The 16,108-nt window shown below is 44.2% G+C and overlaps 1 protein-coding gene across 13 annotated transcripts in view; it reads left to right on the top strand.

The window, feature by feature from the left end:
• Positions 1 to 12,232, top strand: part of ITPRIPL2 (ITPRIP like 2) — a 155,973-nt gene extending 143,741 nt beyond the window's left edge. For 8 of the 13 annotated variants that reach the window (XR_012647798.1, XR_012647800.1, XR_012647797.1 and 5 more), the window contains 2 exons: positions 256 to 2,265; positions 12,101 to 12,126. The gene's annotated coding sequence lies outside the window, so the exon portion shown is untranslated. Of the gene's footprint in view, positions 1 to 255; positions 2,266 to 12,100 lie in introns of all 13 variants that reach the window. The other 5 variants (XR_012647794.1, XR_012647795.1, XR_012647793.1 and 2 more) reach the window with 3 other exon arrangements.
• The last annotated feature ends 3,876 nt before the right edge of the window (positions 12,233 to 16,108 follow it).

Genomic DNA, 16,108 nt, shown 5'->3' with positions numbered 1-16,108 from the left:
CCTTAGAGAATTCTTCCCTCATGCTATCGGCTGTGGGGTGTTATTGGCTTCTTTGCATCACTCCAGCCCAGCCTCCAAAGTTATATTGCCATGCCCTAAGATTTTGAGAGTATGCACGTCTGATTGGGGATTAAGTTAAGATGTCCCTTTGAATAAGATGCCACTTTTGCAGCCTTGTAAACATATTCCTAAAATGGGCAAGAAATACCACCTGATGACTCTTAGTGACTCTTATTTCTACTATACTATAAACAGGATGACCAGTCTAACAGGGCCATCGTATTTTGTCCTCTGCTGATACCACACAAGATAAGTGCCATCTTAAGTATATTGGTCCTTTTGTGGTTAAAATAGCCAAGCTGGAAAGTCAGGCATGTTCACGCTTACTAAAGTATATCTCTGGAAATTTCTGTATACTAATACCTACCTACATATATAAAGAAGCACTGAAAGCTAACCTTACAGACTATCATACCTGTAGGCCTCTGGCATTACTGCTAAGGTAGAAATAAACAACGGCATTAAGGAAAATAAATAAACTACATGTAGACTTACAAGCGATAACTCCAATACACATATTCTTATAGGCTACGCCCCGCCTCTTTGGGAGCACAGCAGCACAGAGAGTTTTCCTGCTTACCTGGATCAATCATGACTATCTCCACTAAAGTCAATGGCATTACACTGATGTAAATCTGCTGTGGGAGGAGAATTTGAACTGAAGATAGGTTCGGATCCAAAACACGTCAGGAATCGAACGCCAGAGGGCTTCAGATCAGGCCCATAGAGGTCAACCAGTTGCAAAATTGGTTCCATGAACTGACATTTTCATCTCTTTGGCTATCAAAACTGCTACATCAGCCCAAAATGCACGAGTCTTGCGGCTTCGTGTACAGAGTCCATGTGAAAGTAAACAAATAATGGAATTAAAGGAAGTGCGAGCTGATGGTTGGTTTCTGTTTTCTTTATGTATCTCCATTTCAGAGGGAGAAATACCCCTCTTGTCTTCTGAAGTACTTACCTATGTTGTGCTGGGAAACCTGGGGCCTCCCGGTGTTTGTTCCGCTGCCAGTTAGAATGGTCAGGGGCAGCCCTTGGGCACTTCACTCGCCTTTCACTATGAATGTAATTCCTTTATAATAACCCGTTGGCTCTTGCATTCACCTCTCAAACGTTTCAGGCAGGAGGCCAAACAGAGGTGTAGGCTTGGACCATGCCATGGCTCAGCACATAGCTGTCTGCATTATTGCAGGCACAGACAGGTGAGGCTCTAACATCTGTGTGGAGCTGAAAGCACTCAGAAATGGTTCATAAAATTTAGGACTAATTTTTTTTTAATTAAACATATCAAATGTAGATGCACTGCCCGCATGCAGAAATCTACTGATTTCAGTGGCGTGGTATGCCAGAGGGTTCATAGGGGGCTGGGATTCACTAGGCTGGGAGAATTTGCAGTGTCTTCGATTAAATTAGCCGGCCTCTATCTCCATGGCTGCCTGTCATGGACCCCTTCAGCTGACATTAGCACTGACTTCCCCTGCCGTTTATAAATTGTTGGCGAGTTGAAGTTGTGACTTGTCTGTACACCATGTGAAATATACACACTTTTGCAGTGCTGACCCGTAAGGCCTAACCAATTATGTCGCATTCTCAGTTCTGCCGCTCCAGAATGTAGGACTGTATTGCCAAAAAGTACCTCTCATACTTCTGCTAGGCAGTGCTAGTAGGGGCATAAAACACCGATAAGTCAATAGAAAGAAAATGTCTCAGGAAGCAGCCAAGGAATGTGATTTGCTTGAATAGAGAAGCTAATATTTGAAGGGTTGCTACCCGGAGGTGTGCACGCCTGCTTTCTAAAACCTCACCAGAGCTTCTGAACAAATAGTTTAAAGTAACTAACTTCTGCCAGCAAAATGGGATGTAGTAGCTTCTCTGCAAAGTCTGGGCTGGGAAGCTCTTGGTGGTTGTGTTATTACACTGGAGGGAGTGAGGCCAGCCTTCCCAGCATGTCACTGTGAAAGTTCGGAGTTGCGGGGGAGGGTGCAGTGCACAAACTATATTCACATCTGCTCCAGGAATCTCAGCAGCAGAGCAAGGCTATATCACACTAAGGGAAGACTTTGTATCATTGGCTCTCTGCAGACCTGGAAATGAAATTTTGTCCTCAGTCGAAGATGGTGATCAGATGGGATTTGTGCATGCTCCTCTCAATGGTTTTGTTTGCCACCCAGGCTTTCCCACAGACAAATATTAAAATCAGTCAAGGTGAGTGAAAACCACTGACTGGGGCTTGGGTTATTGTAAACAGTAGATTATTGGTGGCTTAGAAATCAGGCACTTTTACAGAGGCATCCTGTAATGTATGCAATTCTCCTTACCTCTTTTGCTAACGTCTGCATGAAACCCAAACGTGTAAAGTCAGTAATTTGCTTAGTTTGGGAAGATGTATTACCAAGCAATGCTGATATTTTCTGTTCCAGTGTGTGGAAGCCTTCTCTCTGTTAGCATTATCTCTTTGTTTTGGAGGCTTGTTCGGTTTAATCTTATAAACAGTTTGTGGTACTGCAAAGTGGTGCCAAGAATTTTACTTTATGTTTGCAAGCTGAAAGAGTGCTCTTAGTCTGGTTTTAGTCCAAGTAGGAATTGCACTCAATAAGAATAACGATAAAGCATTTGCAAATCATAGAGGAGTGTGGCTCTTTGGATATTCATCTTTCAGTGGAAACACAAAAAGTAGAGAACAGTTATTTGCAAAGTTTCTTTTTACTCATCCTTTCACATTAAAGTGAAGCTAACATGTGAGAACTGTCCTTCAACATATTAGATTATAGAACGCATACACAACTGGCTTCAGAGTTTGTCTACAGTTAATCACAAAGCAATCTTTTTTGGGTATGAGATGTGTTTTAACAACATTTTAACTGGTTTCATGATTTCATTATATTACTCATATTTACAGTATATATTTATGTGGCCAGAATTTCTCATTTACATCAATGTAATTCTAGAGTAACTACACTACTTTTGACAGCGTTTGTCTAGATTTACATGGAACTGTGAGCAGCATTTCACTCAATAAGTATTGTTCATTGAACTAGTGAGAAAAATAATCACTACAAGCTTGGCTTTAGCGGCAGGCAACAAATCAATGGGCGCTCGCTCAAAAACTAATTGAGGAGAGAAAAATCAAAGATGCCTCCTGTCTGGTTGCAGCTAGAAATCTAGTATTTCTCTGCTGCAAGAGAGCTTCGGAACTGATTGCTGTATTTTTACATCATTGAATACAAATACCATAGCATTTTATTTGATAAAAATTAAAGCATTTTGATAAATACCTGTGCAAAATACTCCTATATCTCTGAGACTGGCATTTTTGCAGTACAATTAAAATTTCATTCCATTGCCTGGATAATTTATAATCTACACACACACACCACTGGACACCTCTCTCTTCTGACTCTGCCCTGCCATTTTCACAGAAGAGAGGAGCACCTGGCTTCAAAGAGAGTTTCAGAGGCCCATACATGTACACACACACCCACTTCAGATAAAGCCCTGTCACAACCTGCTTGTTTTGAAAGCAGTCACATACTTGGATGCATTTAGTAATGAAAAGGGGCACAACAGTCATCCAAATGAAATATTAGTGAAGACACCTTAGGGTTGTATTTGGTATCTGTACTTAAGGACCTGAACCTGCAGCCTTTATTGACATAACTTCTCTTGGTAATGCTTAATGACAATGGCTTAATTATTTTATCCATCAAAAACTCTTTGTGTGATGCTTATCCTTTGCCAGTGTGGTTCCCCCACCCCCGCAATAATGGGGAGATTAACGGAGTGAGATGAGTGTAGTATAAGAGGAATGTAGAAAAGTTACTCTGCTGAGGTACTCTAACTCTCTCTTCATTTGGTGCGGGCGTGCATAGTTATTGTTAGGTTACATCTGTGGAAGATGGTGCTGAAGTCTGTTATATGAATGATTTCGTTGAGCCTGTAATGTGCATCCCATTCTCTGCATGTGCCCGCCTTCCATAATGGGGCATAAAGGTGCTGATGTATGCCAAATCCTTTCCAACACGACAGACCTGAATGAGTTCAAAAATTCACAGAAGATTAGGCTTGGAAAAGACCAAAGGAGGTCATCTAGTCCAACCTCCTGCTCAGTGCAGGATGAACCCCAACTAATTCCTCCCAGGCAGGGTGGTGTTGAGGCTGGCCTTAAAAATCTGTAAGAAATGAACAGATTCCCAATGTGTCGCTTGTATTTGTAGAATTGTTGAAAGCATGTACCTGGCTCAGGCTTTTCCTGTGCAAGGGTCCCATTGCAGGAGAGACCGTGAGTTAAGCATCTAAGCGTTTCCTTACACCAAGGCTATGTCTACACTAGCACACTACGTTGAAGTAGCCTATTTTGAAGAACATCAAAATAGGCTACTTTGACGCGTATCGTCTACACATCCTCCAGGGCTGGTGCCGTTGATGTTCAACATCGAAATAGTGACAGGGAATGTCGAAAGGAGCTGCCCCAGAAGGAGATGCGGAGCGTCCACACACACAAGCACTCTTGGGCGAAATAAGGGGCCAGCAAAGTCTGCAGATGGGGTCACAGGCTGGACTAGCCCTTCTGGGGCAAAAGCAACCGCTCCCTTAAAGGGCCTCTCCCAGAAACACTTGGCCTGCACAGCACGAGGTCTACAGAGCCGAAACCGGTTGCGGACCCCATGCATACAGCATGGACCCCCAGCTGCAGCAGCAGCCAGAAGTCCTGGGCTAAGGGCTGCTGCACGCAGCGACCATAGAGCCCTGCAGGGGCTGGACAGAGCATCTCCCAACCCCTCAGCTGATGGCCACCATGGAGGACCCTGATATTTCGATGTAGCGGGACATGGATCGTCTACACACGCCCTACTTGGAAGATGAACGTCAAAGTAGGGCACTATTCCCTTCCTTGGATAGGAATAGAGATTTTGATGTCTCAACGCCTAATGTCGATTTCAACGTTGAAATAGCGTACGGCGCGTGTAGACGTGACACATGCTATTTTGACGTTCTGGCAGCTACTTCGAAGTAGCTGGCTAGTGTAGACACACCCCAAATGTTTTAAAATTGTTATTTTTCTCATTTTGTCCATACTCTGGGGAAAATCCTGTCTCCACTGAAGTTGATAGTAAATCCCCCATTGACTTCAGTTGGGCCAGCGTTTCACTCTATGTATGAAATGTGATTGTGAATGGAACCTGCTGAAACATCAGGTCCCCTCCTATGTTTTTGTATTGTATTTACAGCTACTTCTGTGGCTGACAGTAAACTGGAAACTAAATGAGATGAAAAAGCAAATGAACTAAATTAGAAGAAAGAAAAAAAAATGAACATCTTTTTCCCCAACATTGTGCTCGCCTCTCGATCATGAAATTACTAGCTGCACGTACAAGTAGGAGAGAAGAAATGCATGCTCCCATCTAATCATAGCAGAGGTCAAGGAATGGTTTCCATAGAAGATCATTTGATCATTACCAGTAAAGGGAGTCTTGTCTCATTCAGTCTGTTCTTGGAGCCTGAGCCCGCGACGTGGTCAGTGCCTCCCGATTGTAGGTGAGTATCCTTCACGCCCAGCAACTTTAGAGCTCTTGAAGGTGCTCGTTACCTCTCAGGATTGGGCCCCAGAAAATCATTTACTTCATGCAGGTGAGGTAAGCTATTTGCAATACAGTGCAGTTTATTAAGTCTCTGGATCTCTGTAGCAGGCACAGTCAAAGCCACATAACCCATTTTATGCCCAAATAAATGTGTTAGTTTTTAAGGTGCCACAAGGCTCCTTGTTGTTTTTGCTGAAACAGACTGACATGGCTACCCCTCTGAAACTGAGAGCCCAGATTGGTAGCCCCAGGATTCTGTCTGGGTGAGCCCTCTCCTCTTAACTACTGTATCTTCTTTATAAGGGCATTAATGGCACATTTACAGTTTAGACTCTTGCCGATAATTCGTAAAGAAATCAAGTTCTTTGATATTCTCCAGCAAGAATTTGATTTGCTTCCCGCACAAGACTGGGAATATCCAGTTCTTTCAGTCTTCCCTCATAGCTCATGTTCTCTAAACTCTTCATCATTCTTGTCGCTCTTCTCTGCACGTTCTGCAATTTCTCCACATCTTTCTTGAAATGTGATTCCCAGAACTGGACACAGTACTCCAACTGGGGCCTAATGAGCACTGAGTAGAGCAAAAGAATGGCTTCTCGTGTCTTGCTCTCAACACTCCTGTTAATACATCCCAGAATCATATTTGCTTTTTTTGTAACAGCATCACGCTGTTGATTCGTATTTAGTTTGTGGTCCGGTATGACCCCTAAATCCCTTTCTGCAGTACTCCTTCCTAGACAGTTGCTTCCCATTTTGTATGCATGAAGCTGATTGTTTCTTCCTAAGCGGAGTACTTTGCATTTGTCCTTATTAAACTTCATCCTGTTTACCTCAGACCATTTCTCCAGTTTGTTCAGATCATTTTGAATCCTCACCATATCCTCCAAAGCAGTTGTAACCCCTTCCAGCTTGGTATCATCTGCAAACTTAATAAGCATACTCTCTATGCCAATATCTAAATAATTGATGAAGCTATTGAATAGAACTGGTCTCAAAACAGACCCCTGTGGAACCCCACTTGTTATGCCCTTCCAGCATGATGGAGAACCATTAATAATTACTCTCTGAGAATGGTTATCCAGCCAGTTATGCACCCACCTTATAGTAGCCCCATCTAAATTGTATTTGCCTAGTTTATTTATAAGAAGATCATGTGAGACCATATCAAATGCCTTACTAAAGTCTAGAGATATCACACCCACCGCTTCTCCCTTATCCACAAGACTTGTTATCCTGTCAAAGTAAGCTATCAGGTTGGTCTGGCATGATTTATTCTTTACAAATCCATGCTGGCTGGTACCCACCACCTTATTTTCTTCCATGTGTTTGCTAAGAAGTCCTTAAATAAATAAAATAAAAAAAGACCTCCATGTTCTAGAATAAAAGAGGTGTCCTCTGTGTTAGTTCCTGTGCATTTAAGAAAAATAACCCCTCTTCTAAAGCGAGTGCAAAGCCTTCCTATATTGACCTAACAGAAAAGATGCTAACTGAGCATTGACCTACACTTGTTCTCTTTTCTGATATTTTTAACCTTAAATTCTTACAGGCACCTCTTGTTCCCTGAAGCTAATCAAATTAATGATCCCTAGCTGGGAAAAGCGTGTAGGCTATCAAAGGGCTCTATGAACACCTCACTCTTATGACTTTGTTTCAACCACTTCTGTCCAGGGGAACACTTTGCTAGTGCAATTTCAGGGATCCCAAAAGCCATCAGAGTTGAAATTTCAAACCAGCACACAACAAATACCCATAACACTTCACATGAAAAGGCAAAGCCAGGAGGCCGCTACTGGTTTTGGCTTGTCCATTGTGCCATCATGCAGCTAAAGGTGAAGAGTTTGACTCCACTTTTAATGAGCCTTCCAAAAATGTCAAGGACAATGCAGCCTGTGAAGCTCACAGTGTCTCCAATCAGCCCAGCCAATAATGAAGGATCCCAGGGCAATGATGGGGAGGGCTCAGCCCTTCCAGCTGCTGGGTGTTTCTGAGAAACTAGGAGTTCCCTCAACTTAGAGGAGTCCCTGACACTTTGCTGTGTGAAGCCCACAGAAAACAGGAAGAAGCAGAGAGCAGGAAGAAGCACATCTTTAGTCAATGTGACCTCATCTGGAATTGGTAATAGGTTATATCAATAGCATAAATATATATAAATATATATGGGATATGAGGCCAGCTCAGATCCAATCCAAAGCCCACTGAGATTAATGGGATACTTCCTCTTGATCTCCAAGGCCTTTGGATTTGGCCCTCAAGCTAAAAATATCCATGGAAATCAACAGCTGGCCAATTGGAGGTCCCTGTGCTGCAGTATGGTTGAGGGGGAGCAAAGAGAAGTAAATAAACTGGTGGAAGGGCCCAGCACACAAGAGAAGGTTAGAGGAGATGATTTGCCATGCTTCCCATAACTCACTGAGGACTCTCCAGGTAATTCCACTCTCCATGGGACCTGTGGGCTCCAAACTTGGGTAAGGAGCAAGGCTAGGGACCCTGTGGATAGTCAGTCTGAGATATGCAGCGAAGTTACGAGCAGCGCTAATGTTCACTCCATGACTGTGACTCCTGTGTCTGTCTGTGTCAGGGAAGGCAGAGTCTAGGGTGCATTGCAGCTCTTTGGTGCTTCCTGCCCGGGATTTCTGGTCTCTGTGGGGGCTGGTGGCCGATCCCTCACTTCCATTCATTGGAGGCTGAAACTTATGGATTGTCCAGCTCCATCTGTCCTGGGTTTTGTTATACCAGGAGGCCACGAGTAACCGTTTTCTCCGTGAGATGATGGCAAATGTGATCCATGGAAATAAATACTGCATCTGGCTCATAGCCGGGGTGAAAAGAACTTAAAATTTCTTGCAGGTACTAACCTCTTACAACCCAGGTCCCCACCAGCTCTTTAAATAGCTCCCTGCTGGTTTTTGCTGCAGGTCAGCAGTGCTGTGCAACAGGGCACGCCCCCTGACTTTCACTTCTGCTCTGCAATGAATACAAATTTGCTACAGGTTTTGAAAAGCGGCTTCCGTTTTTCAAGGTTCTGATTTTTCCACTGGCCTTGTTCTGCATAGCCCATCACTAGCACAGTCGGACGTGGGGCTCAGAAAGCAATTCATTCCTCACTTGGCTTTTCAGCTCTAAGGCACTCCCTGACCCTTGTTATCTAGGCACTGCACTTCTCAAAGCTGATAGTGACTGAACCTGGCTCCAAGAGCACTTGTGTCAAGATATGGCCTCTGGAGGGGACCAGGGAAGGGTCAACATTGAGGAAAAAGAATTATCTTTTCTCGGAGTGCTCGGCACAGAGGAGTGTTGGTGAAGATTGGAGGCTGTTGGGGAAATGCAGTGAAAAGGGAGCTGTTCACAATAGTCACAAACCAGCTCCAGGTGTGCAGTACCTGAAATAACTGGGCTTGGCATTTTTGGCGTTAAGGAGGCTCACAAGACCTTGGATGAGCAGGAGACACTGACTCACAGCACTTCAGTTCCCCGCAATGCCTGCTGTTCATTTCCCAGTGCTTTTATGCCCAGGGAAATGCTGGGAACAAGCAGTTCCTGGTAGCTGAGTCATTCTCCTTCCACGGACTGTGAGAAGTCGCAGTTTCTGGGGAGTTGATCTATAACCCAGAACCAGTTTTCTCTTCCCTACTGAGGAATGGTGATGTAATGGTTGAAGGACAGGCCTTGGAGCAGCCGAGCTGGGTTCTAATGCTGCCTGCATGGCCTGGACTTCCTGTATTATCAGTGAGCATCTTTGCCTCTTAGGTGGCTTTTCTTTAAAAACCGAGTGTAACTCTACCACCAGCAAGTGGACCTGAACCTGGGACCTAGTGCATGAGTCTCTACCACAAGAGCGAAAAGGCAGCTGGCTGTTAGCCAAGGCTGCAGAGGAGATTCAATTTTTTTCTCTGTAGGCATAAGTGCTACTACGTGGACCAGCGAGCCACACCCACGAGGTGTCTGGGTTACTGTCTTGCTCCTTTGGCAGTCACTCCGTAACGAGTAGGACGTCTTCATATCACCCTCCTACTTGTGAATCTGTCGATGGCTGACCAGCCTGATTCTGGCACCACAGGTCTTATCAGAGAAAGGGCAGGTGCTGGTAGCAGTTGAAGGGACGCAGGGCAGTTTTTGCTGCTCTCTTTTCACCTTCTCCACCACTCATCATCTGTGCGGTGGCAGGACCTCTCAAATGGTACCACCCCCTCATGGATTACCGCTCTTCACTGGGGACAGTCCTCGGCACGGTTCCCTCAAGTGTCATCACTGTGCCTCACTTTTTCTTGTGTGCCTTCAGCATGTCCTTAAATAGCTTCTCAGCAGGTAGGGGGCTGAGAGGGGGGTTTTATGAGAGTTAATTGACGGATGTTTGTTAAATGCTGTGAAGGCCCCCGGTGGAAGGAACTAAAGAAATGTGGGGCAAAGCTACTGCCAAAGGAAGCTCCACATAGTGCCATTTGGGGAGGGAAGGAGGTCAGCCCAGAGAGTTCCAGCATTTATATCCTGTGATGACTTGGCTAATTGCCCTCTTTTTAGTATACTTGTGGTTGCCGCTTCAGTTGCTGCATTTAGCAGAGTTTGTTCTGTAGGTTAATTACAGGTCATTGTAAAGATGATTCCCTGGAAGTCCCTTAACAACAGTTCCTTTCCTAGCTTCAGTTTGAACTCTCTGGAGTTTGAGCCTGTTATTTGCTTGGGTAGTTTTGTGGCATCCACTTTCTCTGCACCGCTTAGGGTTTCACTGGACTTCCTATTTTCTAAAGAGCATTGGCAGCATTTTCCTCCCCCTTTCTCCAAAACCTGGAACAGTTCTTCCTTGCTGCCCTCAGCTCTACCTTTTCTATCTCTGCAGCGATCCCTCCAGCTGGGCTCTCACTTGTGCTTTGTAAATACCACAGCCATCTTTGATGGTTAGTACAGGGGAATCCATTAATTTAAAACCAACACACAAAGAACAGTGCTCAGGAATGAATTTAGTGCAGGGTACAATCCCAGGCTGACATGGAGATAGATGGATGGCGCTAAACAGAGCTTTCTCAGAGTCTCTGATGTGTGCTGACTGGGGATATGTCTTCACTGTGCAGGTGATTGCCTAGGTCAGAACTGATCTTCTGCGGTTCGATTTCATGTGCCCAGTGGGGACGTGAAAGATCGAAGTATCGGGGTTGACAGTTGACCTCTGTACTACTCAATCTCACGACAAGTAAGGGAGATTGACAGAAGAGTTTCACCCATCAACCTCCCTCAGTGAGGACGGCCAGGTAAGTCAATTGTAGGTAAGTTGATTCCAGCTACGCAATTGTGGTCACTGGAATTGCCTATCTACAATTGACTTTCAGGTCTAGTGTAGACCTGGCCTGTGATTAAAGCCCCACTCCAGCCCATGTCTAACTTGAGGCGCATAGCTCACCCCTCTGACGTCAGTGAACCTAGTCATGTTCTTCAAGTTCAGCTTATGTTTAAATATCTTGCTGGATCAGGGCCCAATTTACCTTCTTAACTGCCTCCCAGAAATGTGACTGATGGATTTAAATTTTTGCTCATTATTTCTCCCACAATGGCTTTTATCTTGTGATAATCTAGCAAACAATGTTTCTTAGCCTTTTTCTACAGCTTTCATCGCTTTTTACTGCATTCAGTTGTACAACTTTGCCACTGCTGCTCCATTTTTTCCCTCTTTTTCCTCCTTCCCCTGTTATCTGCAATGGCATTGCGACCTCTCCTACCAGTTTGCTCTTTTCAGACATTGATGAAAATGAGAAGGGGCCCAGACCTGACCGCTGCAGAATTCCATAGTGCCTCTTCTGTGCAGCTTGGAAAATGTACAATAGGGTTTGCAAATATCTGTATTTTATAGTAGCATCCAAAAGCATTTTTCTTTTCTGACCTATTCACAAATGTGAAATTCTGCTCTGACTGGCCACAGTGCTTCGTTCTCATCCTCTGGAATTCAGACATTTTGAGAAGGCATCTAAGAATTGAGGCACCCAGAGTTCCCAGTCACTTGTGAAAATCTAAGATGGGGTTAGCAACCTTTCTAAGAGAGAGTGCTGAAATTTGACCTTTTGACCTCTGTGTACGGTCCGAGTGCTAGCGATAATTTTTAAAGTCAGTAACGTCCTACTTACAACAGCTTCACTAATAAACAAATTAAGATGCAGAGCTTTACCGTTGAGGTGGTGGTTGGTAGCATTTCATTAATCCACAGGCTTTGAGCCAGCTCCTGGCTGCATGGGGGAGGAGGGGTGAGGCTGAGCTGCCGCCTCATGTTCCAATGAAAATTGGCTCATGTGCCACGCTTGGCCCTCGTGCCAGGAGTTGCTGACCCCAGTCTAGGCCGTTGGGAGGTCTTTTGGTTTTTTGTAAAGCAAACGCGGACATTGAGACAGGTCCTAAAACCAGAATCAGTCACCATTTCTGGGATCCCTGCACCTGCTGCACATTAAATGCTTTGGCCACTTTCTTTTACTTCTCGACAGCTATACCAGAGCCAGTTCAGTCCTATTCCTGCCCCCTCTTCTGGACAGAGTATGAAGGATACTGCTACAGATACTTTCCGATCAATAAAACATGGGCTGAAGCGGACCTTTATTGTGCTGAATTTTCCAGTGGCATAAAATCAGCCAAATTAGCATCAATTCACAGGTAAGCACCAAAGAAATCGGTTTCTAAGACATCATCAAAGTCCAGCTAAACTATGTCTGCCGAAATGAATAAATGTATAAATAAAATAATTCCTCTGCTTGAGTTTAACCTTCCTGTGAGAAAACAAACACATTTAAGACCAGTTTACAACAGTAGGAAATTTTGTGTATCTGTTTTGAAATGCATTACATAGTGTATGCCTCTCTGCCCTCTAATGGGCAGAATCAGAGCTCCTCAGCTGCACTGATTAGATGTCTGTCAGTTTTAGCTTAAATGGTAGAACCAATAACTCTGAAGCAGAGCTATTGTCATTGCTTTTAGTCAAGCCCAGAGGCGCTTTTGAAATGGTGCTGGCATGTAATACTGTTTAGTTACCTTAATATAATTAATAAGCTGCCACCTTATGCTCTGTGTTACAACAAAGCTATTTGGATTACCCGGGCTTCACCATCATAATAATTTAAAGGGCCACGTTTTCAAGAGACTTCTGAATGTGCATGCAAACCCCATGTATTTGCATATAAACTGCACACATCCTACCTCATGTAGGAGCGATGGTCAGGTTTTTATTTGCTTGAGCCAGTCTCCTGGTTATGGTTTGAAGATCCTTTGAAAATTTGGTCCTCAGTTACAACAACAGACTCGACTCTGACAACCTCAGCCACGTTGCACCTATTATACTTAAACAGTCCCTGCAGAAAGGAGCAGGGTTACAATTTTGTCTTATTCAGAACTTGCAAAGCAGAAAGATATTCCATTCCATATTTCCTGGAACAGTTCACAAACCAAGATTAGAAACGGGGCCTAAAGCAAAGTGTTGTCTCCAAACATCCAGGTTCCAAGATCAGAGGAAGACTCTGATGCAGGGGCACATCCACATTCCATCTCAAATTCAAGACTCCCTCTGCCAGAGAGATGATGCACAAGAGGTTTCATTGACATCAAGGAGTACTGAAGCCAGCCCCTAGTGATCAAACGGCCATTCTCCAGGGCATGTCCTGTTTCAGATTTTCCCCTTCCCCATCCCAAGCCCAGTCACTCTGGATGGTTTAAAACATGGCAGCTTATTGACCTGCTTGAGTTCATTTCACAACACTGTAGCAGAGGGCAGGCAGTAGAGGTCTTACGTTACCACACCTCCTGCTTGCTGGTGCAGCTGGGGAAGTGCTTTTGAATTTCTGCAAGTTGGACGTTTATAACTTTGAAAGGGGGGCATTTGAAATCACTTTCATGGACTTTTCCAGGAATTTCCAACCAACTCTGGGTCTTGAAATCTTAAACCCTCCTCTTACAGGGTATGTCTGCACAGCAGCCTTATTCTGAAATAGGGTATTCTGGAATAACTATTCTGAAATAGCTTATTTCAAAATATTTTGTTTCAGGAAGAAGGGTTTTTTTGAAGATGGGGTTTATCTGCACTGCTTTCTTTCTTTCAAAATAATCTCCTCCGAAAAGAAATTATGCAAGTGAAGCGCAATATATGTAAATCAGTGCATGGTTTGCATTTCTGATTTCCCTCATTTGCATTCCTCTTTCAAAAGAGGAATGCAAGTGTAGATATAGCCAAAATGCATTTTGAAATAGAACTTACCTATTTTGAAATATGTGGTCTATACACAAGGAGCTTATTTCAAAACAGAGCCATTGGATGCATTATGGCTTATTTTGAAATATGGGCTATGCCCTGTCTTAAAAGCACCTATTTCAAAATAGCTATTTCAAAATAGGAACTATTCCTCATACAATGACATTTACCAACTCTGAAATAAGTCAACCGCTATTTTGAATTTATTTCAAAATAGTGGTAGCATTGTGGAGACACTGGGAGAGTTATTTCAAAATAACACAACAGCCTACCCACACAGACTAAGAAAATGAATCCAACATTTTCATGGACAATTTCAAAAGGTTTAGAATGGGTCCTATGTGCCATACTGCTGTCTAAATTACAAGTGATAATAATTGCTTAATTTCACTAATATTGACCTCCCATTTCATATTATGGTACTTTACCAGCTGGGCAGAGAATGTCTTTGTATATGACCTGGTAAACAGCCGAGTGCCTGGAATACCCACTGATATCTGGATGGGACTTCATGACCTAAGACAGGTGAGAAATTTTTCCGAGATAGCTACCACCCGCATGATCATCTTGCAAGCAGGTTTCCCTATAAAAAAAAACTCTCAGCCTGTGGCTCACTGAGATGTAACCCTTGTCCAATTGCATCAGACACACATGAAAGGCAAAATGATATTTTCTGTTTTCTCTCTGTTTCTTCCCTTTGACCATAATGCTATAATGCAATGGGCAAGTGCTAGGCTAATAGCCCTGGAGAGCAAGATTTTCTGCATATCCACATTGTCCCTCCCATGTTTCCACTGTGGTCTGTGAGAATTAGCAGATAATCCAGGCTCCACAGCCACTGAGGCAGCCAATCAATGTGATTTTTTTAAAAGGGGGTGAAGCCATTTCATGATAAATGTTGAAATTTCAAAGTTGTTTCCATCTCGCGCTTTGAGCCAGAACTATTTGTGTGCATGTGACTTTTCTGCAAAATATTTCCCTCCTTTCTCCATTTGTTTTGTGTGGGAGGGTGTGTATGGGTAAGGGATAAGCAAAGCAAAAACTGGCAGGCCAGCACACCCTGCCTTGAAGTAATAGCACCTGAATGCTTGGCTTCCATCATATTCAGGGTCTCCAGTTGGAGTCAATGGGTGTCAGTATCCCAGCTATGGAAATGTACCACACCCCTGTTGAGTGCAATACAGTATACAAGATCTAGGCCTCTCCCTGCCTGCACTTTTTTATTTTTATTTGTCTAACTCTTTAGCATTTCAAATCTTTTGAAAAAATATCACATTAACACAAGCAAAACCAGTGGAGCCTGGCCTCTGAAACCTGCTGAGGGAGAGGCTCTGGGAAAGTCTACATCAGTGGTTCTCAGCCAGTGGGCCGTGACGCACTGGTGTGCCATGAGAACTGGTCAAGTGCGCCTTGAAATTTCCTCCATTTCCCCCTCACTGCTGCACAGCCACCAGGGGTCGGGGAAGGATGAAATTGATGACCCCGCAACAATTGGAGCTCAAGCTGCAAGGCTGCTTGAGTCCCAGCTGGCACAGGGCTGATAAATTTCCCCCTGTGGCGGCTCTTGACAGGGCCACTGTAAGGGGACGTGCTGAGTCCATAGGAACCCATTCGTTCATGCTGCTTCCTGACCCAAACAGGCTGGCAGGGAGCCTTTCCCACTCCCTAGCCCACTTGTGGCAAGATAGGAGGGAGGGATGCAGGGTGGGAGCTTCTTGGAACTGGGATGCAGTTTAAATACTGCATCCAAGCTCCAACAGGGCAGCAGGGAGGGGAGCCTGCTTCTGGAGACACCTCCCCCCTCTCCTCACAGTGAGTAATCATTGAAGTGTGCCGTGTTGCTGAAAAGGTCGGGAACCACTAGTCGAGACTGCGATTTTTAGCCTCATGCTTTTAACCCAAGACTCATGAGGCCAAATCAACTAACCTGGGCTCTGAGACTCAAGGCTGTGAGTTTTTCTTTGCTGAGTAGCTATACCCTCTGAACTCAAACCATTTGCTAGCAGAATGCAAAGCTCAATAGAAGGGCCTCCATTCGGCATGGACCTACTTCTTGCCATTGGGACGTAGGAGTGAGGTCAGATTGATGGGGACTCACTCTACGAGAGAGAAGTGAATATTCCCTTGGCCAGCCCTGAAGTCTAGACTTCCACAAAGGTTCAGCTGAAATCATTGATCTTTTCTATTTCCCTGCCTAATTTCTGGATGATGTTTGATAGGAAGGCCACTTTGAATGGACAGATGGCTCTTCCTATGA

Source organism: Carettochelys insculpta, chromosome 16 (assembly GCF_033958435.1).
Source record: "Carettochelys insculpta isolate YL-2023 chromosome 16, ASM3395843v1, whole genome shotgun sequence".
Classification (NCBI taxonomy): domain Eukaryota; kingdom Metazoa; phylum Chordata; order Testudines; family Carettochelyidae; genus Carettochelys; species Carettochelys insculpta.
Note: the sequence above shows the minus strand (reverse complement) of the source record. Positions and strands in the feature narration are given on the sequence as shown.